Below are 9,658 nucleotides of genomic sequence, written 5' to 3'. Positions count from 1 at the left end.
GTAATGCAGGGTTGCATCAGGATGAAATTTGTACACGTCTTTTAGTGTTTCTATTATGGGCATGAGGAAGTAATTATACTGCAGGTCTGCTCTGTGTAGGCACTTGGTGGGAAGTGATGTGTTCTGGACTGTGTTGGTGTTGAGTGGAGTATATGCTGTGGAGTACTGCTGACATGCAGATGACGCCTGGAAAAGGTTGGCATGAAAGCGTTGGAGCTTGTGACAAGAAATGCTGCCAAACAAGTGGGGAGCCTCGGAGTTGAGAGCAGAGCCTAAATATATAGAGCAATGGTGTAAGCCTCTTTCTAAGGGGTCTATAAAGTCTAAGCAAAGCAGTCCTGAATTCGCTATTGGGAGGCCTTTGTGTCTGCAGGGAAACTTGTACAGGTCTGCCAATAAAATAGGCCGGAAACCTTTGATATAAGAGGAGTAGTAACATCAAAGCTGTGATGTGTAACCAGCAGGCGGGCAGAAGACAGGACAGTATGATCCTGTCTTCCTCATTTAGAGGTAATTCGCTGGCCAGAGATAACATGCAGTACAGGAGCCCATTGACTCCCAGAAATGCATTGTACATCTAATAATACGTGTAAGTGAATAGGTTAACATCATTCTGAGATTTATTAATAAAGATAGCCGTCCCATAGCAAATGGGAAGAAAAAACCCCAACCCATGCCTTGTTTAGGTAAGATATTTCTTTCCTTAGGCATCTCTCCTGGAAAGACCTTGGTACTTGTAAATGAATCTGCCGCCTACCTTGTGTACCTTTGTTTTAATGTGGGGACTGAGGAGGAGCCAGCTATCGGAAAACCAGCCAGAGATGGATGCGTTGGAAAGTTGCCACTAATTACTGTGGCGTCTGACAATTAGCTGTTGTTAAGCCTTTCCTTGCAAGTTCTCAACCGTGCATTGGGAAACAAAAACAAGGACCTGGAGAAAGGCAAGAGCTGTCCTTGTAATGATCTTGTAAAAAACATTCTGGGCAGTTGTTATTTTGTTAATCTTACTAAAACCAGAACATAGAGTTGATTCTGATGTGGCTCCTTTCTAGTGGAGCAGGCAGGATTTGACGGACCCAGAAGCTCTTTGGTTATTTGCTGTTGGGGTCTGTCGTAGTCTGCAAACTTCTTATGCCTCCTACTTATAAAACAGCTTTGAGGCTACCTTTCTTCACAGGAAAGCTGTAGATGAGTAACATCTACAAAGTGTTATTGTTGATGTTAATCTTAGAATTCTTAACAAAAACTAAGATTTAATGAAAGTAATAATAAAAAGATTCAAAGAAATCTTGTAGTTGGTTTCTCACATTTGTCTCCAGGGTCTTCTGACTTTGTTTTTACTTTGTGGCAGTGATGAATAGCATCAAGCCTTTTGAGAGTGTCTCAAGGGTGTAGTTAGTTAGGAGTAACGATTGAGCTGGCTGGTAGGTATCTCAAGGCTTTTGTACAGAAGCTAATTCCCCCCGCCCTCCCCTCAGGAATCAGACCTGCTCTTTCTCTGAAAATGACTTCTACACTGCTGGGACAATGAGGATTTTGATTAGAAGGGCCAACAACACAGTTATTTCTTCCATGTCAAAGGAGATGTCGGGGAAGAAGAGGTTTTTGCATCAGTTGAATGTCTATCTTACTGAGCTTGCATTTCAGATAATGTTTCTTGGGCAGCAAGGCCCAGAGCATCTTCTGGAGTAGTTTATACAAGTACGACCCAGGCTTTGCGCTGACTTGTGTCTCTGTATAATTCCATTAACTTGGAGGGAGTGACACGTAATCTCTAGACAGATCTTGAGTCTGTTTTAATATGCATTTCTGATCTATAATACATGCGCAGACAGGGCAATCCTTTTGGTTACCACAGAAAGCAGCTATATCTGGGACAGAAAGTGGCAGCTGTTTGACAAATGTGATAGAGTAGGTATTATAAAAAGAACCAAAGTGAATTTCCTCTTCTTAAAACTGATTAAAGCAAAAGCAGTACTGCGAATGTTTCTTGTGAGCTTAATGCTGCTGCTTTGCAGGGTTGTCTTGCTTGGACGCTTTGCTGTCCCTGTACCTATTCTTGGCATGTTTACCAAAAGCTGTTGTGTGCATATTGAGGGAGCGCTGTGTTAACTCCTGCTGTATACGGACTATTTGTATGTTTATGTGGAGCCTTTGGGGGAGGGAGGGAGGGATTATGCTCGAGCTCTTCTGTCACCTTCTCCTGCTTCTGTGCTTTATAAATCTTTAGGAAATGGAGGTTAACGTTTCCGTAGTATCTGAGCGTATTGCAGTGCTTCTGTGAAGTACTGCCCAGTACTTGTTGACACTGACCTTTGAATTCGGGACTCATGGTTGAACTGATTTCATAGCTTGCTGCTGGAAGGGATGGCCTTGGTTCCTTTCCCTCTCTCAGCTCTGCAGTCCTTGTCATTTATATGATGCCTCAGTGAAGTGATTCAGGTTGATAATCCAACAGCAAACTGTTTGTGGGTTTTTTAGGGGGAGGTGAGGGATTGGTTCCCTTAGTAGTAGGATTTGGGGGGGAGGTTGCTAGGTGCCCCTTCTCCCCTTTTCTTACTGTTAGTTTACTGTCTTAATGATCCTGCGTTAGGATATTCCTGTCTTGATTCCAACCTGGCTCTCCCAAGACATGAGGTGTGAGCATTGGCAGTGCCCGAGGAGGAGACCCACTCACTTGTCAGGGGGCAGGGAGTATCTCTGTATTTTGATATTTTTACCCAGCTCTGGTACTCTGAATTTTGCTGCCCCAAGACTATGAGGGATAGATGCCCTGTAGGACCCTGCCTGTTTCTGTTGCTGAAAAGGCAAAGCGAGAGGCAGAGCAGCAAGAAGCTAGGCTTGCTGCTCGTTTGCTGCTGGAGGGGATGGTAGGAATAGGCACGTGCTACTTGGTGAGGGCAATGCCTGTATGTGCTTGGCCGCTTCCCCTGGCAGCAACAGGAGTGGCTGAGCATTGCAAGGCTTGGGCAGATGTAGAAGAGGTAGTGGGACAGTGACAGAGCTGCTATGCTGTGTCAGAGATCTGCTCCTGCACTCTTTTATCTTTATTGCAAATCTAGAGTCTGCTCAGGACCAACGAGGGTAATTTAATGAAGCAGGGGGACTTGTTATAAATGAATGCGCTGAATGGACAAGAATAGTTCGCTGTTGTGTATGACTATGAAGGTCACTAGAATAGGATGCTCATTTTTCAGTTCCTGCATGCTGCTGGGTGAAACCGAGGTTTGTGCTGACACATGCAGTTCCTGTTAATGGGGACTGGAGTTGCACTGAAAGAAGAAAATGCCTTGTTTTGAAGGCTATTTGGTAGCGAGACAACTGGAAAGACATGTGGTATTGGTACAAATCTTTTCAGACTTTGGTGCTTCTTTTTATTGCCTGACTTCTTATTCTGAGGCCTTCTTACTATGACTTCTGCTCTTCTATTATGAGAAGTTAAATTAATAATCTCCCTTATTTCCCATACATGGGAAGGAATGTCTTCATTCTGGTCCAAGTTTAACTGCAGATGAGATCTGTTTTGGGAACTGCGTTATGCAAAAGCAGAGGGAGAGGAAGAGGAAACAAACAGTTGTGTAGCCTACTCACTTTGAAATGCAGTTTTAATGGTTCCCTGGTATTCATGTAATTATTTAACTGGCTATGCGATCCTTGGGATTATTACTCTTTCCAAGTAATAACTAGACCAGTAAAGATATCTTGTTAAATTGAAAAAAAGAATTGGCATATGTTTTTTCAGTATTGCATTTTAGTAATTGTTTGCAATGACCTTTTGGAATCTCAGAGAGAAAATTTATTTGCTTGACTTTCTCCCAGAGCAGCTCCTGGCTATCTTGATACAGAGCAGAATTGAGTTGTTTTGGTGTTTTTTTTAATTACATTCTGACAGCAAAGCCTATTCTTCTGTGTGTGTTATAGTTCTGGCTTTTTTAAAGGTTAAGCTGTCTTTAACAGGACTTCCACAGATGTGCTTTTGAAACTTTGGGGGATTTTGTTGTTTTTTGGGTTTGTTTGTTTGTTTGTTTTAGCCAGAATTGCTTGTCCTTGGTGTTATTTCAAAATAATGCTTTATTTATTTATTAATCTAAGGAGAAAATTCTCACTGTGTTTTTAAATGTCTAGAGGTGTGATGATGAAAAGGTGGTGGTTTGTTGTTAGATTTTTGTTTGGGGTTTTGGTTTGGGATTCTTTGGTTTGTGGGTTTTTTTGTGGGGTTTTTTTTTTTTTAGCTTAAGAGGTTGTAATGTGATTAGGTCATAGACCCTTATCAGGTTTTAAAAAAAAAATTTTTTTTTTTTTGTTTTTTTTAATTTTAGCAAAAGTTTTGTGAAATCTTGTTCCTTAATCTCACTGGATTGTGGTCACAGCCCACTGTGGGTTTGGTATGTAGGGAAATGTCAAACATTTGAGAGGGCCTCACTCCAGACTGTGTGTCTGTTTGAAACCTCTTCTTGGGGATGAGACCAATGGTTCCTCCTTTTACCATTTTGAAATGTCTCTTCTGGCATTCTTCCTCTTTCCTTTCTAAAATCTGCCAACTCTTGAGATAGAAGGGTCTGAAAAACAGATGGTGTGAAATCTCTCAGATCAACTCAGTATTTAAGTATGAGTTTTCACATGAGAGCCCACTGCACCGTGTGTTTTCCGAAGCTGTACTTGGAGAGGCTGTGAGAGCCTGGTCCTTCCAATACACCAAAGAAAGCTCTGTGAAACAAGGGTCAAAGAGCGGGTGCTGCAAAATTAGGTTTCAGCCAAGTTTTGAGAAACAAAATTGTACCGACGGAGATCTGCATCTCTCAAGGGAAGATAAGTCTCCAAAATGAGTGTCCAAGCTGGAACAAGAGAATAGACCCTGTAAGTATCTCCAGTAGTTCAGTTTGCAGCTGGTCCTTCCCTGCCTCTCAGTCTGGTCCATTAAGGCACCATGGTATCTAGAAGGACTGAAATGCTGGAGTTATTTGCATAGATGACAGAAGTGAGTGGAATAATCAAATAGGACCCAACCACATGTCTCCTTAGATCCACGTTGAATTGGAGCTGGGTGAGCTCCAGCATGTGTGATTTCAGCCCCCTAATCAGTCTGGTTTTTGCACATCATAACTTGAAAAAGTGGGCTTTTCATCCTTGAATCTGAATAGACAAAACCTGAGGGGCACTCTCTATTTCCTGCTAAATTCCAGATAAGATCTACTGTTTGAATTTGCAAAGCAGTTTAGGTGTGTGCTTCCCTGCTTACAGGGCTCCTGCAAAAAGTTTGATCCACCCCTTCATTTCGCTGAGTCTGTTAGGAGTGATTGGTGTTCCTCAAGCTGTGAACACAAGAATGGTTTAGCTTTAAAAAAAAAAATAAAAAAAAATTAAAATATCCCCTGCAAACAGATGATGTAATGTCCAAGCTCCATGTTTAAACAGTGGCTAATTTGCCAGGGGATAAACCAGAGTTAAATCTGTCAGGCTTTCTAATTCCCAGATTCAGCAGAGCTTTGTTCTTTGTGTTTTCAAATGCAGGATATGAATGTGTGTCCAGGGCTGTTGGTGTGATTTCCTTCAGCTTCTGTAGCTAAAGAGTTTGTCCAGGGGCAAGAGAAAATGTTGCTATAAACCTTTTGTTGCTATAACCCTTGATAGGTATCTTTTTGTTTTTAAGTTTTACTCTGCGACTGAATTAAAAACAAAACCATCCCTTTGGTGAACTGCTGCACTGCAAAACAGGGTTTCTTCTGAATTTGGATCTTGTGTCTTTGCAGGCACCTTCCTTTTGCCAAGCAAGATTAGCTTCCTGCAAGGTCCCAGGGACACTGCTGGGTGGGAGGCTCCACGCTTTGCAGCTGGTTTAGGCTGCAGGTGGACTGTTTACTTGGTGTTTGGAGTCTCCTAGACAGTTAGGTACAAAACGAGGAACACTTAGTTTTCGTGCATGTAGCTTTTTTTTTTTTTTTTAATGAGCAGCTTTCTCTGCTGGTGGCAGCTCTGACCCGATAATGCTTCATATCTGCTGACAGGAGGGGACTTAGCTGTGGTTGGTTGTGTAAGAGGGAGGTTTGTATCAACACTTTTTTTTTTTTTTTTTTTTTTTTTACCCCCGGGATTGTCTGTTCAGTGGCATTTTTCACTGACATATTCCTTTAATCTTCAATTTTGGCACCATTTCCCAGGGCTCGTGTAAGCAAAGAATTTTGCCAACTAGCAGGATGAACCAGCACGTGCAACAGGGTTGGAGAGATCCAGAAGCTTTAGTATCTGCCTGTGATGATGGAAGAGGGAAGAAGATGCTATCATGAGAGACTGAAGTGGCAGTTAAAGGAATGGTTTCTATCTTCTCTACCTTTTTATATTGAAAAGCAAAAAATGTCAGTTTTCTAACTTGGAGCAGCTTCATATTAAAAGTTGACAGTCTTGGGTAAACCTATTTCTTTGCGATGTCATTAACTAACTTGGCATGCTGGGTAGTTTCAGCAGTTTTTCTTTCTCTAAACAGTGCTGGCAGAAAACTCTGAGAGCAAGTAGCGCTGACGCTGCGCTTGGTCTGGAGATGTTGCTCTGGAAAACAGTCACTTTGGGAGAGATCGCATCTGTGAGGAGACGTTGCTGACTCACAGCATCGATATCTGCTGGGATGTGCTTGTTTTAAACAACTGGATTTCAGAAGCTTATAAAACTTGCAGAAGGGGGTGGGAAGCTGAGAGACTGTCCTGCAATTGACGGTTTCTTGTTTTTTCCATGGTTTCTGTTGAAAACTAAGAGTAGTGGGCTGGTTGCAACTTCTGGTGGAGTTGTGCTTAATCTGTTCTGTTTATTATTATTTTATTCCTCACACTCCGCTTGCTCACTTGACTTCCTCCTCTTTGGCCTTGTTTTCACATAAATCGTTTTTGTCAGAATTTCCTTGTTCTCTGCCAGCTGTGAAGATACCAGAAAACATTAACTGTTCTTGAGAACTGCTCAGAGGTGCATGGTTTTGCAATGGAGACTGGATTTAGGTGGAGCTTCTTGTATGGGCTGAACTGCCCTATAGCTAGCAGTGATGGGGATGTGTCGAGTAACTGTGGACTGGTGCAGACAGCAGGCCTTTTGTTTGATTGCCTTAGCAACCCTGCCTCTCTGAAAGATGAGATGTTCTCACTTGCATGTAGTGTTGTTCACAGGAAGGCTGGTTGTTTCTCATGAAGCAGGCCTGGTTTGGAGGACTGATCTCAGGAGACAGTGGTCCTCCTATTCCCTCAACCCCTTTTTTTTACAACAGGAGGTCTCCAGTCAAAAGAAGTCTGTGGTTATCTAGTGTTTGTCCCCAAATCCCAAGCAGTGTGTCCTGTTGTGTCTCATCCTTTGCTATATCTGTTCCTGGGGGCACAATGCTCTGAATTTAAATAAATTGTAGTCCTTGCTAAATATCTGTCAAATATTGACTTAGTCTGTAGCGTGAGCTGACTAAGCTGAAATTAATGGTGTAATTCTAGCTTGTTTGGCACGTGTGTATAGGCAGTTTCATTGCAGATGGTAGAGGAAATTAAGATCTTACCTTGACTCCATCTCAAGGGGAGGAAAGAGAAGCCTCGGGCTTATAATGGCAGTAAGAAAAGACTTGGCGGAGACGTTGGGGGGAGTGTTTGTAAAGATGTTATTTGAGGGTGATAAAAACTCTTCCTAATGAGTGAGGTCATAAGACAAAATTGAGGAGTTGTTGTTAATTGTGTGCTATTGCAGATGTCTTGAAATGATCTCCTGCGTTCTGGTCCATTGCCATACCCCTGGGATAATTTTTCTTAATCTGTTGAAAATGAGATCCAAAAAAATGAGACAATCTGGCTGGCTGAGGTTTCGGCATAGATCAGCAGACACAGTGCTGGCATCTGCTGGCTTCATGTGTTCTGTGGATGCTTTACCCTCTGTGGAGACAGGGGTATCTAGAAAGAGACTGTGGCATCTCCTTTCCTTGCGTTGAGGAGATATGGACAACTCATGTGTTCTTGAGATGCTACTGCAAAATGACAAAGCACTGATGCCTCCAAGCAAAGAAACGGAGATGCAAAGAGGTGTCTGAAGTCATATGAGTCATCCGAATGAGTTGATGGCAAAACTGGAGCTAAAACGTGCAACTTCCCTTGTGTTTCAGAGCTACTGTGCAGCCTGTCCTTCGAACTCCTGGGAAGCTTGTGGGTTTTTGAGGTTATCTTTGAGAGGTTTGTTGCTGGCATAAATGAATTGTGAGATTCAAAACAATAAAGGTGCAGCTTCAGGACCAGTCCTGCTTGAGTGACTGCAGGGATCTCTCTGCTGGTACTGTGAATCTGGTGGAAGCTTATGTAAATGGTGAGCTTGTGAGTTGTTGTTTTTTTTTTTTTTAAGACACCTTTTTTCTCTTTACACTCCCCCTGCCCCCCCAGCTTTTTGCTGCAGTTTTGATGCAGGCAGTAAGATCTCCATTGTAGCTTTCAGCTTTGTGGATGCTTTATGCCTGCAACTGATCAGTTCCTAGCTGATCTTCAGTAGCCTGGAGAGCAAATGTAATGCGGCAAATTCATTATATGCTAAAATATTTATTGTATTACTGTAAAGGTCATTGAAGGCAGTGAAGGCTCAGTACGATACGGTCCTGTATCTTTCCAAAGATGGTATCTGTCACCACGCTCTTCTGAGAGCAGTATCTCTTGAAGTACCTGGAATAACTTACCCTTGGCACATGCTTGTTGAGCTATGTGCTTGGATCTTCCGTAGAATTGTAGAATCACAGAATTGCTTAGGTTGGAAAGACCTTAAGATCATCAGCTCCAACTGTTAACCTAGCACTGCCAAGTCCACCACTAAACCATGTCCCTGAGCACCACATCTACACATCTTTTAAGTGCCCTCAGGGATGGTGACTCCACCACTTCCCTGGGTAGCCTGTTCCAATGCTTGAACAACCTTTTCGGTGAAGAAGTTTTTCCTAATATCCAATCTAAACCTCCCCTGCCGCAACTTGAGGCCATTTCCTCTTGTCCTATCACTCATTACTTGGGAGAAGAGACCGACCCCCACCTGGCTACAACCCCCTTTCAGGTAGTTGTAGAGAGCGATAAGGTCTCCCCTCAGCCTCCTTTTCTCCAGACTGAACACCCCCAGTTCCCTCAGCTGCTCCTAATAATACTTGTGCTTTAGACCCTTCACTGGCTTAGTTGTCTTTCTTTGGACACGCTCCAGGACCTCAACGTCTTTCTTGTATTGAGGAGCCCAAAACTGAACACAGTACTCGAGGTGTGGCCTCACCAGTGCCGAGCGCAGGGGGATGATCCGTTCCCTAGTCCTGCTGGCCACATGATTTCTGATACAAACCAGGATGTTGTTGGCCTTCCTGGCCACCTGGGCACACTGCTGGCTCATATTCAGGTGGCTGTTGACCAAATAAATAGCTGTTATACTGCATCTGAAAGTTAACAGCTGTATTTAATTTTGCTGTGTGTACTCTCACAGGCAGGCATGAAGGGTAGAGCGGGAAAGGAGTCTTAATTTAACCTTGTACTTTTTTGCTTGATTTAAGTAATTTGCAGAGTTGTATAAAAATCTCCATGATCTTATTTCTGTTAAGTAATCTAGAGTTGTTATTAATGCTGAAGGGCATTTTTGCTCCTACATGTGTAGGAATGAATTACTTGTTGCGTAACATCATTTGGAAAGA

This window comes from Haliaeetus leucocephalus, unplaced genomic scaffold (assembly GCF_000737465.1).
Source record: "Haliaeetus leucocephalus isolate CR32 unplaced genomic scaffold, Haliaeetus_leucocephalus-4.0 Scaffold871, whole genome shotgun sequence".
In the NCBI taxonomy this organism is placed as follows: domain Eukaryota; kingdom Metazoa; phylum Chordata; class Aves; order Accipitriformes; family Accipitridae; genus Haliaeetus; species Haliaeetus leucocephalus.
Note: the sequence above shows the minus strand (reverse complement) of the source record.